Here is a 21,834-nt window from a genome sequence, read left to right on the forward strand (position 1 = left end):
GGGACTCGAATGGAAACAAGCCCCAGGTACTTGTAGGGGAGTGAAACATCCAGGCCAGATCCCGAAGGCAGGTGTGGCACCTCCCTGTAGCTCCCCATGGCTTTTGCAAGTGCAGCTCGGTCTGGTTTGGGCCATTTGTTGGCGCGTCTGTACCCCGACCCTGGTCCTGCTATTCGAAGGCTCCTGCCGGCGCTGGCTGTGCACAGCTGGGGCCTCCAGCAGCTGCCTGTGCTGGGGTCTCCTGGGTCTGCCTCTAGAAAACTTGTGCCATTTATGCACCCTCTAGATTCTCAGCTGCTCTGCAGGTCAAAAAAGCCCCTGGCTGCTCTGAGTTATGGCAGCCCATCCCAGGCTGCTTCTGGGGTTGCCGTATTGCCTGTAGTCCTGCTAGCATGCCTAATTCTGCCCCTTGGCACATTTCCTACGCAGGTGCGTGCGAGAAGAGAGGAAGCAGCTTCCCAGTGTGATTTACAGTTGCAGCTCCCAAACAAACCCTTGCAATGGCAATGTATTAAGGGAGCTGGGCAGGGAACCAAGTCAATTGACAGCGAAGAGTGTATCCAGCTGCATTTAATTTACTTTAGGTTTCTCCCTGGACAAAGGTGGCAGTGGCAAAGCATCTTTTTTTCCCTCTATTACATGTGCAATGTGCGCCTCTGAAATGCATCACTCTTCCCATTTCTTTTTCTTTCTGGGAAGGGTTCTTGCACACTTCCAGGACTGTCTTTTGGGAGGTTCACATATCATTTATGCACCTTTGGGGAAAAATGCTGTCTGGGACTAGATTTGAGAAACATAGAACTAGCCAAATGTGGCAGATTTCCAGCCTGTAATTGTATTATATTATAAAGCAAAATGATTTTACAGTAGTTATGCAATAAACATATGTAATGTATACATGTACAACTTGTGTAATTCATCAGGCTTTTAAAGCAGAGCAGTTTAAAGTTGGCTCTCACCTTTAAAACAAAGGAAATAATATTGAGTAAAACAAAGAAACAAGCTTCTGCACTAAACTTTGGAAGTCAGCAACGCGTCCTAAGGAGCATAACCGTGTCATCATACCACAGTGCGTTACTGTTAGCATGTTCTAAATATGATCATGAATAAGGGTTCCAGCTCAGGATATGAAAATTGGGCTTTCTAATAAAAGCAAAGGTCTCCATTAAATCTGAAACATCTTGTGAAATTAATTTGTTGCCGTTTTGATATGCTGGATATTCTATGGGAAACATTAATTTAAATTTCAGTTGTTCCATAGACTGTACACAGAAAAAATGACTGCAGTGTATTAACAAAAATCATCAAAAAAGGCAGAAGCTGGATTTACTAAGTTTTTTTGAAGCCCCTTGGAAAATGTGCTGATTTTTGTTTCAGAGAGCTTGTGTTGGTCTGGGTGAGTGATATCACATGTGGTGGTGAGAGCCATGTAATTAGTGTGTGTTTCTTCAGCATCTTTGACCACTCATCTGTCTCTTCCAGAACTGCCTTTCACAGTTTCTGAAGTTACCACTGGCTTTTTTTCCTTCCATTTTTTTTTTTTTTTTCTCTGAGCACTTGCAAACTTTCCCAACATACCTCTTTTTTTACCTAACGTAAAGAGTACATCATGTTGGATTATTGACTTCTCATTGGGATGAATGGCATATTGAAAGCTATTTTGAATGATTCCTAGGAAACAGAGTTTTCAGCACATCTTTTTCAGTAAACTTTCCTGTCTCCCAAGGATCTTTTTCATGTTACTGATTGTTGTCATATTTCTTATCTTTCTGTTTCTATTGTGGTTTTATTGTGTTGTCTAATATATGATTATATAAACACTCCCATACATGGATCTTGATGAAGGTTTTGATCCTGGAATAATAAGCTTTTGAGGATGAAGAATATTTTATAGTAATGTCTGTAAAACACTGCATTTACTTATCACGGTGTATTTATTAATATTAATGATTGTGTAATTGAAATTAGTAAGCTCCCCTGGAAAGGTAAACTATTGCCTTTGTGTTTTGGTTTTAAAATAGATCTTTGTTTCTTAAAGCACACTTCTAATCTGTGATTCTGCTGGCATGTAGCTCTTGTCCCGTTCTCCTAAAATTCAGCCTTCCAGCTTCTATGCAAGAGGAGTGATCTCAAGAGAAAAAATTCTGTTGGGAAGGGGGGTTTTGCCTGGATAGTTTTGGTAAATTGCCCTGAGAGTCATATTAAAATGGCTGAATGTTTGGATCTAGGTCTGAGGAAGAAATAAAGGACAGGGGTTTCTGAGTGGTATTAGCAGGAGAAAGAGAAGTTACAGACACATCTCTGAATATCCTATTTGTAAAGCTGCCGGGCAATAATTTTTAGAAATGTTTAAATCACAGCCTTTTATTGAATGGTGACAAATGGGGAGATACTAACATGGTGGTTTTAGTGTTCTGTGATCATTGAGCCTATAGCTCGCATATAGGCTCATTTATTTTTAGTGTCAGAGGAGTCCATTATGATCATCTATCCTGAACGATATTACACAAGCTGGAGAACCACACTGAATATGCATTGCTGAGAGCCTGGTTTTCTTCTGTTGGAATTGTAGAAAGGGGACTTACTTGGTCTAAAGATATTACACGATGGTCAATCCCCTCCATCTTTGGTGGAATGCTCCAACAGTCAATAACCCTTGTTGAAATCAGTGTTTCTAATACCAGCTTCCCTCCACAAGATGTCATTTTGTCTTTTTTTTTCCACCCTAGCTAGATTGCAGAGCTCCCTGCTATCACAAATGTCTTCCTTATGTTGTGACCTGTAGTCTGTGGTCAGTCACCACTTGGATTTGTCGATGTGATGAACTAAATGGGTTAAGATTCTTTAGTCTCTCATTATAAGACAATATTTTCAAGACATTGAATCACTTTGTGGCTCTCATCTGAGCTATCACCAGTATGCCAAATTCTTTTGGGGAGCTCCCAGTATACTACTTATGGTCTCACTAATGCAATGTGCAGAGGGTAATACCAGTTCATTATTCCTACATGCTATATGCTATTTCCCTGCTTATGCATTCAAGGATTGTATTAGTTCTCTTGGCCACTACACCTCATTTTGAGATTTATGGCTGGGAGGACTTGGATAAAGCTCTGAGATACTCAGACAGCAGTTGGGAAGGCCTTATTCACTAGTAATGGCTAGGGCTCCTTCAAGTAATTTGTCAGCAATCTGGAAGTTTTTACAGTTGTGATTGATAGAAATGAGAGCAAGTCCTGGCTGTACCTCTCCTTGTTTGAGAAATACTCTGGTTTGCTCTCCAGCTAAAACACAGTTCATTCCAGCGGTGCCAAATTCTACAGCTTTCTTCCCAGCCCCTGAAGAGCCACAACATCATGTATATGCATCATGCAAATACAATCCTGCTTGCCTAGCTCAGAAGCCAGGCAGTTCTGCTGCTCCCATGGCAGTGCAGAGAATTAGGAAACGATGTACAGTCTCTGTCTTTGCTTGCACAAATATCCACAGTGGCTTTATGTTTCCTACCTTTGTGACTCAGAAAAAGATTTTAGCTCATTTCTTCCCATATGTAAAATTGCCATTTTGAGGTTTAATGAAACCCATGAATGAATGAGCTGGGCGCCCTTGTGTGTGACGTTACTGGTGCCACCATGAGATTTTTGTCCCCTGCTGAAGCAATAGAAACATACCTCCCACCTAACCGAACCCCAAGCAAGCTGTATCTTTGCTTATTTTCAATGTGTTGGCCAGGAAAGTTGGCATAGTAGAGAAGTGTTTAACTTGTTTAAGGGGGTTTTTTTGAGTGTTTGTTTCATGTTTTTCATGGTTTACATAAAATAGAATAATGGAAGAGGTTTTGTAAAAGTCATGACACAATTTGTTCTATAATGTCTTATTTCTAGTTGAGATTTTGCTTATGACTAGTACCCTATACTTTCATTGAAAGCAGTAGATTTTGATTTAGGGTGTTTTGGCTATGTGTAGTGGACAAATAAAAGTTGACTAAGAAAAGCATGTTGTTATGAACTGAAATGCATTGACTCATCTTCACATGTGACACTTGGAAACAGGTCTGTACCCTTACTGAGAAACTCTAAAATTTCAACTTGGAAAAATAGTGAAAATCAATCCTGCAAGGTGAATACTGGTGGTCAACAGCTATTTTCAGTATCTGTTCTACTTGAACAAAACAGGTATGTCTTATGCCTGCAGTTTGTCCTTTTGAGATTTGGAACTGGTTTTTCTCAGTCTGCTCTTTTTTTGGTTTTCCCCCTGTTATGAGATAAAATGACCCTGCTGTTTGTGATGTGACTGAATACCAGACAAAGCCAGCCTCTGACAAGCACCAGCCATGTGCTCATTCCCTTTTGGCAAACAAACTGCTGAACTGGGGAGGTGCAAAAGTAGGGATTTTTAATTTTTTTTTTCCGTTCTAAATAGGTATCAGTTGAGAGAGCAAATGGACCTTCAATGGAATACAGCGGGCACAGATACCCTATGAACACAGGTTTTGAAGGAAGATGTTGTCAAAATTGCACCTTCTTCCTTTGTGATTTCCAGACTAATATGAAAAATATTGTCTGTAAGGCTGACATAGTATGCAGCCACTGGGAACTACAAAAACCAACGTTGTCTTTTGTAAACCTTCATTAGAAGAGTGTGGAATCTTCTTTCATGTGTAAAATGATTGTCTAGGATTATCCCAAAGTCTGAATTAAACTTCATAAGCCATTAGGCTTCTATTCTTATCTAATGTATCTTTTTATTTTTATTATTTTTATTAATTAGAAATTGCTTCATGTTTTTCATGGTTTACACAAAATAGAATAATGGAAGAGGTTTTGTAAAAGTCATGACACAATTTGTTCAATAATGTCTTATTTCTAGACATTAGAAAGTTAAGTTTAATGGATGGGACTGTGTAAAAAACCCATCATACTGGAGCTCAGCAGCCACTGACACTGCTTTAGTTTGTTCGAAAGGAACCTCTCCACTGTTTTCTTGTTTTGTCATTCTGGTTAGTTACCCCCAGATTCATCCAGACCATCTATGCCACTGTTGAGGTAAAACTTAAAAGTTACAAGCTTCACAGAACAATACAGGATGCAAAAGCTTTAGTTTAATATCATAAAATCTGTTAATATGGCTTGTCTGCAAACCAGCATGCACCTATTTTGTTCAATATAACCAAGTCACTGTAGTAGACTTGGTTTAGAGAGGTGCAAGCCTCTCAGTTAAAAACAAAGTAAATTCTGTGTGGTTTAAATCAGCTGTGGTGTTGCACAGACCTTGCATAGGTTTGACTAAACCAGTTTAAAATTTGCATGTGGGACAAAACCTGTTTTCCCAATTAAAGGTGGACTTAGAATTCTTTCATGAGTGCCTGATTTTGTATCCAGCCACAGCATCAACCCTTTGTGCTTCCATCTTATTCACTTTTGATTTTTTTTTTTTTTACTTTTCCTCTCTTCCCCCTGTTTGCATGTTTGAATGACTAGATTATAATGAAGAATGTAAGCGTGCTATATTTCTGTGCTCAGCTTAGCAGTTTGTGAATGACAAATGAAAGCAACTAGTGATTTGATTTTCCTGTCCATCTGCTTTAAACATTAAAAAGAAAACCCAAGGAACTTTAATTTTTATTACAGAAAAATAGAAAGCTTATAATTGGGTTAAAATCTTTGCTGAGACCAAAATCATCCTGTGTTCTACATGACCCAGCTCTACATTTTGTGCTTTTCACAAATAGGCATTAGCAGAGCAGCAAACTTGTGCACTTCTGATGCTTTTCAAAGACCTGCAAGGTGAGTTACCGCAAGTGTTGCAGCAGTGACAACTTCATTCTACCCAGCCTAGAGCTTGGATTCTAAAGCAGTACGAATGCTTTCTTTTACATAACAAAATGCAAAGTCTTGAGAAAATAGGGGAATCAGAGCACATTAATCAGAATTACCAATGTGAAGGCTGTGACAGAAATTTGAAAAAAACCAACCCATAAACAATGGCTCCTCTGTAAGAAGAATCATTTCAACCTAGTAAAAAAATGATCGGTAATGCAAACCAGAAATTGCCCTGAATGTTGAACATATATTGAAGTATTTCATGGGCTGTTTTATCATTGCAACTTGTTGACATTATTTTGTACTTGTAACTTCATAGACTATAGCCATTTGTTACATCAGCATCAGACATCTGCACAAGCATTTGTCATGCTGCTGTTGATTTTTTTACTTTTTTTCTTTTTTCCCCTTGTTGGCTGAAGGAAGGCTAGAGCTAACAGAACAATATTGTGGAATGTGAAGGCTATCATTAGGGGGCAAAACCGGACTTCAAAGAGGAAACACATATGGTTTTGACTTTTATAAAGATGGCAGGTGGACATGAAAAAAGGTTGATTTCAAATTTATTTTCATGATAGCTGCAACTTCTTAAAACTCTGAGATGATTAATTTTCAATTTGGAATTCCTAATAACTGAAACAAGATCACGGTTTTACAACTTCCTGAGGCAGAGTCTCAGAGAGACGAGGTCATGTTGGTATAATAAACCAATGGCAGCCTGAAGCAGAAGGGTTGGAAAGAGCAGCAAGAAATGTTTTGCAAAAGGCTTTCTGAAGGTAAAGCATGTATAAGAAACAAAATGTTTCTGAAGTCAGCCTGTTTTCAAGCATATGTTAAACTTCAGGGATGTTGGGTTAGATTTGAAAGGTGAACCTTATGTTTATAGACTTGCTGAGTGTCACTTGTGTTACTAACTGAAATAGCAGTTGAATAGCAGGCTTGAAACAAAATGAAACAAAAAACCCCCCTCCAGCAATGCTGTCTTCCCCTTAGTGATGGGTGTTTCTTTTTATATGAAGGAGTACATGACACTTAATTTTCATTTCTGGATTATCATATGTCATTTTAAATCTAGCATCTGAAATCCTCTTGGCTGGAAAGTCAGAGCTCTCTGCACCTGTGGGTGACTTGCTGATGATGTGAAAGAATAAGCAACTGTCAGTTCTAAATACAAGTTGAATTTATCCCTCTTATAGATGCTGTGTATGGTATTTTAATTGAAAAAGAATGTTACCCAGCTTGCCTATATACGTTAATATATTAAAAGCAGTAGCTTTGATAGAAAAAATTTCTGGTGGTAGTTCTGATCAGGGCTAAGTATGTTCAGTGCTTCTCAGAAATATGACAGTGCCAGTACCAATGGCTCAAATGTAACTACAACCTGCACAGGATTGGGTTTGGATCCCTTTATCAGCTTTGATGCTACTTTGACAAGAAACTTTCTTCCATCCTGGTTCCTCCTAATCCACTTCCCATTGCCTGCATCTACTTCTGAAATTGTGGACTACTCAGAATGTCTTGACTATGCCTCACCCAAAAGGGCATATATTTCCACTGAGTATTAATGCTATAAAAATAATGATGTTTTCTTACAGGCATGATTATTTATCATTATTTCTAAAGCCAATGTTGTATCAGGGTGGGATGTGTTACAGTAACACCATTTTCAGAGAAAAATAAACAACAAACTTTCTTCTGTTTTGTTATTCATCCTCTCTGAGAGTGTCAAGAAAGGCTTAGTTTTCCCTAAATAAAAAAAAATTGAATGTATTTTATCAAGAGGTCGGAAACACAATAAAACTCTATTCCAGAAGTTGTCTGCAGACTGGGACTTGAATATGTATTGTTCTCACAGAAATAGAACTGATTGCTGCTTCTTATAATCAAATCTTTTCTTACCTCTCTGAGAATACTGCTACATTGTTTTCTCTAGTGGGAAGTACTATTTTTAGTACCTGAGACATTAAGCTGCCAGGTTGTGTCTGTCCTCAAGAAATAGTCTCCAGGAATGGCTTTTTAAGGCTTTCTTTTGAGGTTTGTCTTTATTTCTTTTCATTCAAGTTTATGTGGGCTTTTTAGCAAGTGATATATTACCTTCTACTTACATGAAAGAAATGAGATGTTGGTGCCTGCCAGCTTATCTTCTGCCGCTGAATTTGAAGAAAGAAATGTTTTGTCAGCAATTTAGTTTCCAGTGCTTGTGTTGTGGGACATGCCTCCTTCCAAGCTGAAAGCAAGAATTTCTGGGTGTTTGTCTTCTGTATCAGTCAACCCCCCTCCAGCAAGTCTTGCTCATAAAGGTCCTACCTGGTTCCCTCAATAAAACCACTCTCTGAAGCACTTGGACAGAGTGGGGACTGTGGTGATTGAACTGGGAATGGCCCCATGCCTCCATTCTCTCTGAGGTCTCATCAATTTCCTCCACTGGAAACCTGGTAGCAACATTTTCAAGGGTTCCCTGAAGGCAGATATGATCATCAAAGAATATTTAACTTGAGCACACTTCTTCTTACATCTGAATCGGTTTGCCCAGCTTCCTCGTGAGTATAGAAAAATGTTTCCTTTTGTCAGTTAACATAATATGTTCTGGAGTGCTGTCAGGCTCCATCTTCAGACTACTTCCTTGCTAGAAACTTTTGTACCATTGAAATTGGAGAATAATAATACAGAGAAGTGCTAAGCCTGTCCAAGGAATAAAAAAATGCATCCACTCAGCCTTTCTATCTCTTTCAGTGGGGATTGCTATTAGAATTCAGCACTGGTATTTTCAAGAGTTGCTGAATGGATCCATGCATCTGATCATAAATTTATTCCTAACTTACACCGAGGAATATTTGAAAATCAAATTGCACTCTTTCCATTGACAATAGAAGCACTTCCTTTGTACTTGTAAAATTTAAAAAGCTTCCTCCTCCAGGAAATAATGAAGGTACTGTTGGCAGTGCTGTTCATCCCTTCTAGCTTAATTCCTCTTAGTTTCCTAATATCTGTCTTGATGGGAAGTGGTCAGAGAATTCTTCATTTTTCCAGTGGAAAATCAGTGTGAAAGGAGGGGCAGGATAAAACAATTTTTGTCCTGCAGAAAATACAGACTTTTTCTATAAATGCAAGAAAAAACCATCAACGTTTCCTAGCACATGCATTGTTGATTCAAACAGTGTTTGGCCATAAACAGACTGGTTTGATTTTTGGCATCTACCCTCTTTCAGTTTAAAGCCATTACCCCTTGTCCTACCACTACATGCCCTGGTAAAAAGTCCCTCCCTGGCTTTTATGTAGGCCCCTTTAGGTACTGGAAGGCTGTACTGTCATGTGGTATTGTGTGGCCAAACTTGCACAGAGGTGTCTTTAAACAAAGTATATATGAATCATCTTCTCTTCATTATAAATTCTTTTCTTCATATTAATTAAGTGAAAAAGATTGGTCTGCACTGGAAAAGTTTTGAGGTAGAAAAAAGTTAGGGAATGTAGCATGGAAACAAAACCTGGGGAAATGTTTTAAGTAGAAATTGCAGCTGCCTTGGTCAGAAAAAATATTATAAATCCAGTGAAAACCATAGTCAGAAATGTGCTATGGAGAAAGCAGACATGATGTATGGGAAAATACCCAGTCAAAAATTAATTTTCTATTGGGAAAAAGAATTTTGATCAAAAATACTTTTCACCAGGCCTATAAGGACATTTGATGTTTCATTCTGTCATGGTTTAACCCCAGCCGGCAACTAAGCCCCACACAGCCGCTCACTTACTCCCCTCTGGTGGAATGGGGGAGAGAATTGGAAGGGTAAAAGTGAGAAAACTCATGGGCTGAGATACAGACAGTTTAATAGGTAAAGCAAAAGCCCCGCACACAAGGAAAGCAAAACAAGGAATTCATTCACCATTTCCCATGGGCAGGCAGGTGTTCAGCCATCTCCAGGAAAGCAGGGCTCCATCATGCGGAACGGTTACTTGGGAAGATAAATGCCGTAACTCCGAACATCCCCCCCTTCCTTCTTCTTCCCCCAGCTTTATCTGCTGAGCATGACATCATATGGTCTGGAATATCCCTTGGGTCAGTTGGGGTCAGCTGTCCCAGCTGTGTCCCCTCCCAACTTCTTGTGCCCCCCAGCCTCCTCGCTGGTGGGGTGGGGTGAGAGGCAGAAAAGGCCTTGGCTCTGTGTGAGCACTGCTCAGCAGTAATGAAAACATCCTTGAATTATCAACACTGTTTTCAGCACAAATCCCAAACATAGCCCCATACTAGCAACTATGAAGAAAATTAACTCTATCTCAGCCAAAACCAGCACACATTCTCAAATAGAATCACATTGTAATCTTTGAAAATAGGGCTAAAAAAGGCTGCCATGTACTCTCTTTTTCTGACTCACAGAAGAGTCAGCTATAATGGTATTGTTTTTGACAGACTATTGTCTAATCTGTTCTCCATGATCCCTGGTGAGGGAGATGCTTTACTCCTCAAAACAGTCTACTGTAGTCTTTCACTATCCTTACATTTTCCAATATCTAATCTACTAAAGTAATTTTAGCCACCTAGCTCTTTACCTATCTACCAAAGACTCAGAGTAGAATAACCTCTTCAGCTATTTGAAGACCAATAATCCATCTCTCTTCCCATCCACAGTTCTTTCAGATTTTCCTGAATTTCTTGGGTTCTTTTTACATTGATGATGATCCTTCTGTCTTGTCTTTGGGCTCTCTGAAATTGGCCCACACCAAATCAGCACCCCTTAACCAGTTATTTCTCATCCTCTATTTGTGCAATCAGTTATTTGTATCTACCTTACATTTTGCCTAACTAATTTTTAGAGTGTTTCCCCAGTTTTCAAGATTGTTTTAAAGTCTATGCTTGCTTTCCAGCATATTTACATATTGTTTCATCTTAAAAGTAAATTTAAGAAGCATACTTACTGGTGAATGTATTCCTTTTAGTCAGTGAATGCTGCTGGGTGATCTTATGGTAATGTAAATAAAAGCATGCGGAACACGTCTACTCAATAGTGTAGTCACAATGATTGGAAGAAAAAAAGGTATGAAAGCAAAAGATTTCAAAGTCAGCATTCATGCAGGATGGTTGAGGTGTTGCTTAAAGTAAAGATCTAGTAGAAGGGTAGAAGTTAATACCAACTGCTGGAGACCTTAGATTCCTAAGAGGTGGACTATTTTGAAAAGGTCTTAAATAAAAAAATACAGTCTTAATTGCTGCAATCAGGATATTTTCCAAGTAAAAATATGTAGTCAATCCACCCACAAATTATCTGTACCATGTCTGCTTGGTTGAACAAGATGACCTCCAGAGATCCCTTCCAACCTCAACCATTTTGTGACAGGTTTCAATGTGTTCAATTATGAAGATTTTGTACACTATAGTTTAGAAAGTAGTGCCATGATCACACCAGGAAGTATCTTCATGTCTCTCAGTTCTTGTATCATTTCAAAGTCTTTGGGTCCCTTCTGCTCGCTTAAGAAGTATTACGAAATGCACGAGGAGACAGGTTTTGGTATCCAGTAAAAGCAGCTGAGCGAACACTTGAGAGACCCTGCATTAAAGGAAAAAAAAGGGAGACTTAAGGCAGTATGGCTACAATGCTAAATGGCCTCTCATGGTAATATGTCAATCAGTAAGCAATAAACCGTGTCCTGATGGAAAGAAAAGGAGCGGCCAACCTACACAATTCCTCCATTATTTCTTTAAGTTAGCATAGTAGGAAATGTTGCCTGGAGAAATCACTGCAGGAGAAGTCATACTAGTGAGGAAGAACAGTTTTTCAGGTGAGTTTTGCTCAGCAAGTAGAGGGCATACTGAACACCTGAGATGAATGCCAATGTTTTTGTTTATGAGGGCTTAAAATAGAGAAATATAGACAGGCTCAATATATATATATATGTAGCCGTGAGTGGTAAGTTATCTGAAGTGTGAGAGTCCTTGCCTGTCATCAGGGTAAGTTGTCAGTAACTTGCAGGTGGGTAAATGTCAGTATACACCAGTTTATGGGTGCTGTTCATATCTGCTTAAGATAACTATACATACACATACAGAATATAGTTCCAAGTGAACCAGGGTTTGCATATGCACAGAGAAAGATGTTGCACCTGGTATCACTTTTATTGTTTTGCCCCAGCTACAGTTAAGTGCCCAGAATTGTGGTGTTTTGCACTCTGTTTTTTGGGAACCAACTCATAATGTTCTGCTGTAACTCCTGTTCTCCTCTTGATATGATGAAGAAATCATGGAAACCATAAACCAGTATGAAAGCCTAGTTTTACTATTTGTCATTGCTAAGTGTGAGAAGAGAAAGTCCCAGTGATGTGATTGCTATTGTGGAGACTCAGGGAAGTCAAGTTATTAAACAAAATCTTCTGTACCTCTTATTTGATCAATTTCTAAAATTAAGATGTAAATACATTTCTTTGTGATTCAGCTTCCAGTGCCTGTTAAAGTATTCAATTGATGCGTAACATTTTAAAGCCTTTTAAGAGCTAAATAAAATTATTACTTATAAATTATTAAAAGCCTCCAACAAATGGAAAAATACTTACTGAAAATGCCTTCATAAATAATGTTCAAACTAAATTAAATAGTAGTATAAGGAATGCATTAAAGTTGGCGAATGAGATATTAGCAGTGTGCTCCCTTAACCTTAAAGTTATGATAGCTGGAGCACTTGCTACCCCTCCGAAACCTTGCAGCTCCAAGTCCTGGCTCACTCTGGGAAAGAAACATGTGGTGCTGCTGAAGATTGGAAAAAGAGCTCGAGGTCAGGGGTCGACACAGTAAGGGAGTTTGCTCTTTAAGAGGTTATCTGTGGATCTGCAAAGCCAAAGTGTAATTGGGTTCTGTGATGTGATTTTAGTGTGTAATTGTATATGATCTTAGGTAGTTTCAAAGACAAGGTTGGAAGATTTTTCTAGCCTGCTTGTGATAGCAATTTTGGGGAGTCTGTGTAGCCTGAGATGGACAATGCAGTTTCTCCAGAAATTGTCATCTGAAGTGATACAGCTGGTATCTGATTCATTTTAATTATAATTTTAGCAAACTGGTAATATGGTTTGTTCTTTCTCCTCTCTGTAATATCAGTCCTGTAAATCAGCAGCTTTGTGGGCTTGTACATTTTCTGCAACTGGCAAACTCCTGTTTGCTTCTGAGCTGGTACTGCATCAGAGAAAATTTTGCATCTCTATTAAGGTAGTGCAAGTCACAGTAATTGGTCTGCCTGGATATTGCTTTTTCTTTGGTCTTTGAGTAGATAGTTTGCCAGTGGGTTATCAAGTTTCTGGTTCTTGATTATTCAAAACAATGTGAAACAAACATTTCCTATTGTTTTAGTTGTTTAGGGTTTCCTTGATTAAGCTGTCACCGCTGTCAGTTATGTTCTTATAAGCCTGCTTGGATCTATTTCATGTTAAGAAAAAGCTCAGATAAATCCAGGAAAGCTTAATGTTTATCCAATGTGAAAATAATTACTCAAAAGTGTTATTCTTAATCCAGATAATTAGAGTGAGGAAGGAGAGATCAGTGTCATTGTGAATTATGCCCTGGCAATTGACTCTTGGTCCTTGTAAGTTTCAGGTGAAGATGTGAATGGATAAAGGTTAGATTAACCATAATCCAAAGTAGCTGCAACCTTAATCTGTTATGATACAAGGATGATCACTTAAAAAGAGCTGGATTGTGGGATTGTTTCTGGTTGGATAAGATGCCGCTCGACTGGGACTAGTCTTAAAACATGCTTAGCACCATGTCACTGCAGCTGTAAGCACTTGTGCACGGTTTCAGACTGCCGCAGCTCAGAGGCAGGCTGCTGGGCTCTCGCTGCACAGTGTAACGCTACACTGCGTTGCAATATCTGTACTTTACATTAACATGCTTTACCCTGTGCTTCATGGAAAATAGATGGTAACTGTTACATGGAGCGATTTGCTCCATGATTACTTCTCTATGCTGTTAAACATATTTCTTTGTGTACCCTGTTTGAAATGTTCAGTGTGTCTACAGGCAGTCATACTGTACAATGGTACAGGTACACAATTACAAAAATTGACCAATCGAAAATGTAAAAGAGACAGAATATTTACTTTCTCTACTGTAGTTTATACCATTATTTTGTACAGTTACTAAGTATGAAAAAAGAAAGCATAACAATATATGTCTAGGTAAAGATAACATTTGCAGCTGTGGTTTTCTGTGAGGCTGTACGGTGTTCAGAAATGCATTGTAAGTGAACAAGACCAAATCAAAACAAATTCATTTAGAATGCGGGAAAAGTAGCATTAAAAAGGGGATATGCATGTATTTGCACATACTACAAGCAGATACATGCAGAAAGTACTTGATGCTTCGCACTTCTCCCTGTTTATAGATATAGACATAATAGTGACAGCTCAGATGACAGTATGTGTGGTAACTCTTCGTAAATACAGAGTCCTGAATGCTGACGGTTACTTATTGGGAATAACACTGCTGAAAAAGGAAGAGAAGAGGGTGAAAGACAGGTCATTTCTTGAAAAACGGTACAGGAAACGTTTGGTCTCAGCAGATAATTTAATTGCATGGTCCAGTCTGTATCGTCGTTTCAGGCCAAATGGAAAATGAGGTAAAGGCATTTTTCCCCTCCTATTCAATTTTTGTAATAAATTACATGCATTTATTCTGCAGGGATATATTTGTGCAGATCTCCTTCATCCTTACTGGAAAACTGGAAGCAGCCTTCCTTGACGCATGGCTAAGGTGAGGAAATAGTTAAGAAAGTAATTAATGGAATGCAAAAGCTAATAACAGGAAAGTACTTTAATACACACTTGAGCTAGAATCTTCTCTGTGAATAATTAAAATTCTTTAAAGTTCATTTCTGTATTTTTAATAAAGTATATCGCAATAAGACTCATTCCTGTTTTTAAACCTTTCTACACGTAACTCACTATCTTCTTTTTTTAACTATTGTTAGAATTGCATTACTTTTACTTGAAAGGGGCTTTATATAATGTTTATGTTTGTTGATGTGTTAAAAGTAAATTCTGCAAGCGGCATAACATTCTCAAGTCTTGTTCCTAACATAAAAGTTATTCATTTAGAGCATCACAGAAAAGTGTTAACGTTATTTCTAATGCCACATTATATGCTATGGATTCGTGTTTATATAACTGTTGTGTTCTCCTGCATCCTAGAGTCTCTGCCTTTAAAATAAGGTTTCATGGAAATGTATGTCACTAATAAAAATTTCCAGACTTACGTCAGAAAAGATTTTAGAGCAGGGATTTAAGTCTTCAAGCTTCAGAATAAAAGTCAACCTTTAATTAAAGTAGGTGAGGAAGAAACTTCCCTACTTGAGATAGTTCATTACCAGGGCGTGTAGCACAGTTTCCCCACACCTTTCAGCAAAGGCTTTTTGTGATTGATACTGAAGGGACCACTGGTCTCATGTAAGATAATATGGTAGAATTGCTCATGCACATCCTGACTCTGAAAATATTAACATGCAAAAAATGGATAATATGGCAAAATGCCTCTTCAGGGTTGAAGCTGCAGAGAAGGCATCATTTGGAGAGAAGTGGAGGGTGCAGTTCTCCTTAGTGGAAAAAGATGAGTTAGGATGAAAATGAAATTATAGAGCTTATAGTTGAGCACTCTTGGCCCCTTCTACATTTTACAGGGGTAGACTGGTAGAGAGTTGACTGTCTCAGCCATGGAATATCATGGAAATGTCATTATTGATACATGAGGAAAGTAAACAATAATGGTGCTCCCTGTAAAAAAGAAAATTGTATGAATAGTAAAAACTTTGAAAGTTTTAGAAAATCAAAACATCAGTGAAATAAAAAAAAAATAATAGCACATTAAAAGTGTTGGAGAAAAAGAGAAAGTCCTGTGAGAGTATTTGTAGTGCAAAGACCACAGTCAACATTGTACCAATATCTATAACTTTGGGTTCTTTAAGTAGCTTGAAATTGCTTATGTATTAGGGATTTAAAAAAAAAATTAAAAAAAAAAAGAAAGGAGATGCTGTAACTAGACCTATTAAAAGAGAAGAAATGAAGAAGTAATGAAATAATTTAAACATCAAATTGCAAATAGTCACAGAAGGTAGAAGGGTTTACTCAGAGGAAACTGAAGTAACTGGTAAAAATGCGACATTTATCACTTTAAAGCAGCTTCAGTGTAGAAGAATGACCAAACTCTGTCAGTCTTTTTGAGTAGTGATGATCCTGGGAAGCTCAGGGAATAGGAAAACAGTTTCTGATGAATCAAGCTGAGTATTGCTACAGGGTGGATGGATTGTTTCCATGCTCAACCTCTCTGAGGTCTGGAAGCCATACGTCAATGGAAAAAGCCTTGGCTGATTTCTCTAATTTTCCAGGATTAGTGGGTTTTTAAGCTAAAATTATGATCTTCTGTAACTTCCATTAGTGTACCAGAAAAGGTAGTTCAAGAATAAAACAATTCTTGTAATGATTTTAAATCTTACCTACTTACTTGCATGTTCAACAGGCATCAATGAGCTACATTAGTGTTTCAGATTTTTATGAAGTATTATAAAATAATACAGAAATAAATGCTGGAATTTCTCTTGTTCTGAGACAGCACAGTAATTTACTGACCATGGACAATTAAGAAAGAAGTAGGTACCTAAGGACAACCATGAAACCAGGACAGATTAGTTACAGCTAATCTATTCTTGTAACCCAACAGAGATTTTCAGTTTCAGAGAAAGAAGAATTTTACTTGTGTTTAAGACTAGTTCAAAGTGAATTGGACATTCATGGAATTTGTATTGAACATAATGCAAGTTTCTTAACTTCCATTAAACTGAAGTATTTTAAACAAAAATAGTGGAAATGCATAAAATTTATTTATTTCTGGCAAATATAACTAATTTTGTCAGTGTTTTCTACTACCTAGTTCTTCTTCCACCCCACTAGACAAAAATAGTCTTGTTTCCTTGGTGTTTTGTTATAAGAACATAAGAGGGATTGTGTTGAATCACACCAGAAGTACATTTTGTCCATTAGCCTATTTCTGACAGTGGCTGGTAGATTAGGGAAAGAGTACAAGAACATGTCCAGTAGAGAATATTTTCCATCTTCTAATGATCTCAGTTTTAGAGATTTCTTTTTATAAGCTGTACCATACTGTTGTATTTTAGTGCCCTTAACAGTCCTCTCTTCAATAAATTTGCCCGGTTGCATTTTAATTCTATTCATGCTTGTGGCATGATATAGTAATGAGTTATTTTAAACAATGGATTTAATTATGAATTATCTGAAAAAAAGAATTCCTGGTAAAGTGCTTATTTTAAATGGACTGCCTAACAATTTAACTTGATATTCCCTAGTTCTTCTGTTGAGAGACACAGTGGAAATTTTTACTTGAGAATATAAACAGGTAAAAAATTCTCTCACCTGCCTCTTTTTACCGTGTTGAAGGGTCCCAGTCTAATTAATTTCTTCGTCTGCAGAGTGGCTCATGTATCTTTGTTCATTCTTGGTCATCCTGGGTACACTTTTTTATATCTTTTGAAGCTCTGCTATATTTTTATAGAAGTCAGAACAGCATCCACTATTCAAGAAGTGGCTGCTACACCACCGACTTACACTAGCATAATAATTTTTTTGTTTGTCCTCTATAATTTACATAACAATTCTGAACTTTTTTTTGCTGTTTTTTTTTTTTTCTTTTGCCACACATTGAGCTGGCATTTACTGTCCACAATGTGTCTACAGTTGCTTTCCTGAAACTTGACTTTAATATCCATCATATATAATTGTAATTGGGATTGCCTTTCCTGTCTGTATTTTACTTCATATTCATTGACAGTAATTTTTTTTTCCCAATCTCATCATCATGAAATCTTTCTACAGTCAAATGATTAATTTTTGTGGTGTCAAGCCTCTTTGTCAAACCTTATTCTTTTTCAAGGTCATTTATGAGGCAGTTGAACTGCACAGATTCCCATGGGAATCCACTGATAACTGCCCTCCATTGTGAATGCTGCGTTTCTTTTAAAGTCTGTTTTCTTATTTCAAACCTTTTTTTTTCCCCAATGACATGGCCTTATATCTTAATTTGCAACAGATTACCTTAAAAACTGTTGGTGAGGATCCCCTTTTCTTTTTTTTTTTTTTTTTTTTTTTTTTTTTTTTTTTTTTTTTTTTTTTTTAAATTAAGGTATTTCCAGACAGTTTACCTGGCCCGGAGATCCATTTCTACTTCTGCTCTAACTGAGCGCACAGACACACCTAATTAAAAAGGTTGGTCAACCTGCATGCAGCTTTGCTTTGCAGTCAGTACTCATCTTGCTCATATAAACTTTTACTTCTGCCCCAGATCTTTGTGAAGATATGGGATGGCTTCTAAGTTGGAGGATCAGACCTTACATTTGGTTTGAGTTGTGGGCAGTATGTCAGCTTGGCTGCCGTTTTGTTTGGCTGCTGCTTCAGCAAGAATAATAAAATACATGGGAATTTGATTCCTCAAAATTGGAAATCCTTGTCTTGTTAAGGATTCTGAATAGCGCTGAGTTCTCCCTGAAGCTCTCTATCATCACTATCTCCTTTATAAGCAATTCAATAGCCTTGGTGAAGAAACTAAGAGTAATATCATAGTATTTATTTAACTGTGTGTTTTGATTGCTGTTTCTTTACTCCTGTGTTACTTGGACTCAGCCTTGCAAGATTGATCAGTAAATTCTCATTACTGGGATAGGTTTTTAGGAAAGTGTGTCTATCAAAAGTTGTTATTCCAGCATGTTTTTTTAAAAAATATTTCCTGCATTAGCCCTATGGAAACTGGGAATCCCTATTCTAAACAAGAGGGGTAACAACATAAACATTAGTAGATAAGTGTATATATATATTTTTTAAAAACGGGGTATAAGCTTGTAAAAGTACTATTGCTTAAGATAAAACCTTTTATGCTCTAAATGGTAGAATGACTGAAACTACATTTTATAGCTATAAACATGTAGATAAAATAGAAATTTCATGAAAGGAAACACAACCAGCCATGTTCTGTAGTTTCGGTTAAAAAATTTTGTATAGTTCTCTTCAGTTTCATTGTTCTGTATTAATACTGATGAATTATAGCTTCTGCCTTCTTCACAGTCCCTTCAGACAGAGGGTTTTGCTGTTAAGCACAAGATGACAATGAATAGAGGAGAGTCAAGCAGACTTCTGTCCTGTTAAATGCAGAAATGAAAAGAAATCACTATTGTGTAGAATTTGTGAGTAAAAAATTGCTAAGCGAATAAATGCTTCTGTTCTAAAAGAAATTCACTTAGAGGCACTTTGTAGTGAAACCAATAATTATGGCAGTTAAAACAATTTGATTGTGTTCTCTACATATGGGGTTTTTTTTTTCAAATAAAAAAAAGGAAAATCTCCCATAATGTGTTTTAAGGCATTGCTGCTGTTAGAGATTTTTATTTCTCAATTCCATTGTGGCTGCAGACTCGCAAGCCAAACAGGACACTTATAGTCATTTGTATATGAAGCTAATCATTTTCTGCCCTATTGTATGTGAAATGTTTGAACTAATAAATGTTTGATGTTTGAACTAATAAATCCTATGATCTCTGCAGTGACCCCGTCAGGTGATTAATGTACATTTCAGACTAGCAAAGTCAAATAAGAAATTTTCTTTGGTTGGGACACCTGTCCCAGAACATGTACCCTACGGCATAGTATTTCTGGAGCTCATCCTATTCATTGTCATGCCCATAAAGAAAGCTCTTTTCCAAATTCCACAGGTCTCACGTATGGCAATAATAATCTAATATATAATGCAGAAAGAGTAGAAAGAAAATCTGTTTCTGTTTTTGCATGCTCTTCAAATGCAAGCCTTTCAAATACTGCAAGATACGAGGCTGTGCTCATTATGGTATTTCTCATGTACCTGCTTTAACTTTGGTATCTGGATGCTGTTTGCTCCAACAAAGATGGGGTCCCTCTCCTGAGAACAAGGTTTCTTATAAGTTTTCTCATGCTTCCTGGTTCTGATCAAAGTATTATTACTGCAAAAGTTTTTCCTTTTGGTGTTTTGCATCCCTGATTCCCGTCCTAATAATAAAAACACACACAAAAAAATAGGGATTGTAAACCAAATTAATCTGCTTGTTTCAAATCAGAGCATTCAGGCTAGCTTTAGTTTGGAGCTTGAAGTGCGATTTCAGGTCATTTCCAATCTGTATCTGAAATAATTTACATATGGTGAATTTATTAGGAGTCTGATTTTCAGATAACCTCTTGGGTCTGCTTTTTCCCCCAGCCTTAACATGAAAGGTTTTCAAACAATGGAGATTACTCTTCCTTCAAACAGGTCTGAGATGTGACTCACACTGTACACACACTCTACTGTTTCCTTTTACATGTTTCCTCTTATTTCAAAGATCTAAAATATTAACAATACATTTCTATTTTCTTTCTATGGTTTTCTATCTCTTTTTCTTTCTTTCTTTTTTTTTTCTTTTTTTTCTTTACACTGGGTCTTGGTTTGTTACAAGTTACAGTGTTGCATAGATGTCATAATTTGTAAATCCTTCTGGGCTTTTTTATTGTGCGGTTGCCTTTGTTTGTGAGGGTTGGGACTCAGAGAAGCAGATGGTGCCCTGAAATCCTGTTCCTAGATCCCTGTGAAAATTAATGTCGGCCCATAGAAGAGAAGTTTATATCACAAGTTAGGCACTGCAAAGATGATAGTACATCCCTAATTTTCTCTGTTCTGGAAACCTGAGGGATTTACTGCATATATGTATATGTAAACCAGGCAACGTTAGGCACTAGTAAGCAGAATTCTTGTTTCAGGTGCAAGGGCTCTGAAACAGCTTGCACTGTATGGGTGAACTTCTGCAGTGCCAATTTCACTGGTAAAGCAAAGTAGTGAAGCATAACATAGAGGAGATTTGCCTTGTTGATCTACTTACAGGGCCCAAGTATGAACTCTTACTCTTTGTGTGTGTCCAGTTTACTATCCAAATCAGAGGTTGTCTAGGTACATGGGAAATTGGCAAAAAAGCATTTCTGGTCCATGATTTGACAGAGGTTGGAACACGTCTTGTGTGCCTGAAATAAAATTGAGATTGTATTAATTAAAACCACTTTTTCTGATGTGGGGCAGTTTCCAGAGACAAAGAAACAACATTTATATGAGAAAATCTATGTAACTGAGTTCCAGTAGGCATGCAGTGAACTTAATTTAATTTTGTCATTTTTTCACTTCTCAGAACTTTAGGGCTCCAGAATGAGAAAGCAGAAGGATCGTGACCATGGCTTACACTGAGGACTCCTGTTTAACTGATTGCAGCTGAAGTGCAGAGGAGGAGTATAGCAAAGCCAAAGTACAGTATATGAACCTTTTCTTCTACAGAACTGGGCATGGTTTAAGTCCGAATTTGTTAAAACAGAAATAAATGAACCTAGAGGTTTCTTTATTTGCTTCTTTGAATGCTGATGCTTTATTCTCTCATACAAGAAGCCACTGAGTTGTCGTCATATGGTGAGACTATATGCACTGTATATGCAGTTGTCCACATCTGAACTATGAGTCTATACTCTTTTGTAACCCGTGGAAAGAAAATGGCACTTTTAGGGTGCATTTCTTCTTTTAAGACCAATTGGTCAGATGAACCATCCTGTAGATCTGCCTATTTCTTTCCTTTGAATATAAAGAGATGACCAGCTCCATTCTGAAGGTCTGTATTTCTACCACCTAAGGTAGGGGGGGTGAATCCTGCCCATTTTGACTGATTGATAGGATAAGTCTTAGGAAGGTTTAGGGAGAAAAGACTACAGCTGCAGTGTCTCTTAACTACCTATTGTGTTTATCTGCCCGCTCAGAAATTGCTCAGAAGGTAGGTGAAGTGTGATGTGTTGTTAGTTTTTTTCTGTTTTCCCTTTAGGGAAGAGAAAGCAACTAGAGAAATAACGAAAGAGCTGTGTTTACAGAGTAGCCCAAAGCTGTAAAGTAAGCTATATCTACGTTTAGCTAGGGTAGCTTTAGATTATTGTGGGTTTTTTTTTT

The sequence above is a fragment of the Aquila chrysaetos genome, chromosome 1 (genome assembly GCF_900496995.4).
Source record: "Aquila chrysaetos chrysaetos chromosome 1, bAquChr1.4, whole genome shotgun sequence".
NCBI lineage: Eukaryota > Metazoa > Chordata > Aves > Accipitriformes > Accipitridae > Aquila > Aquila chrysaetos.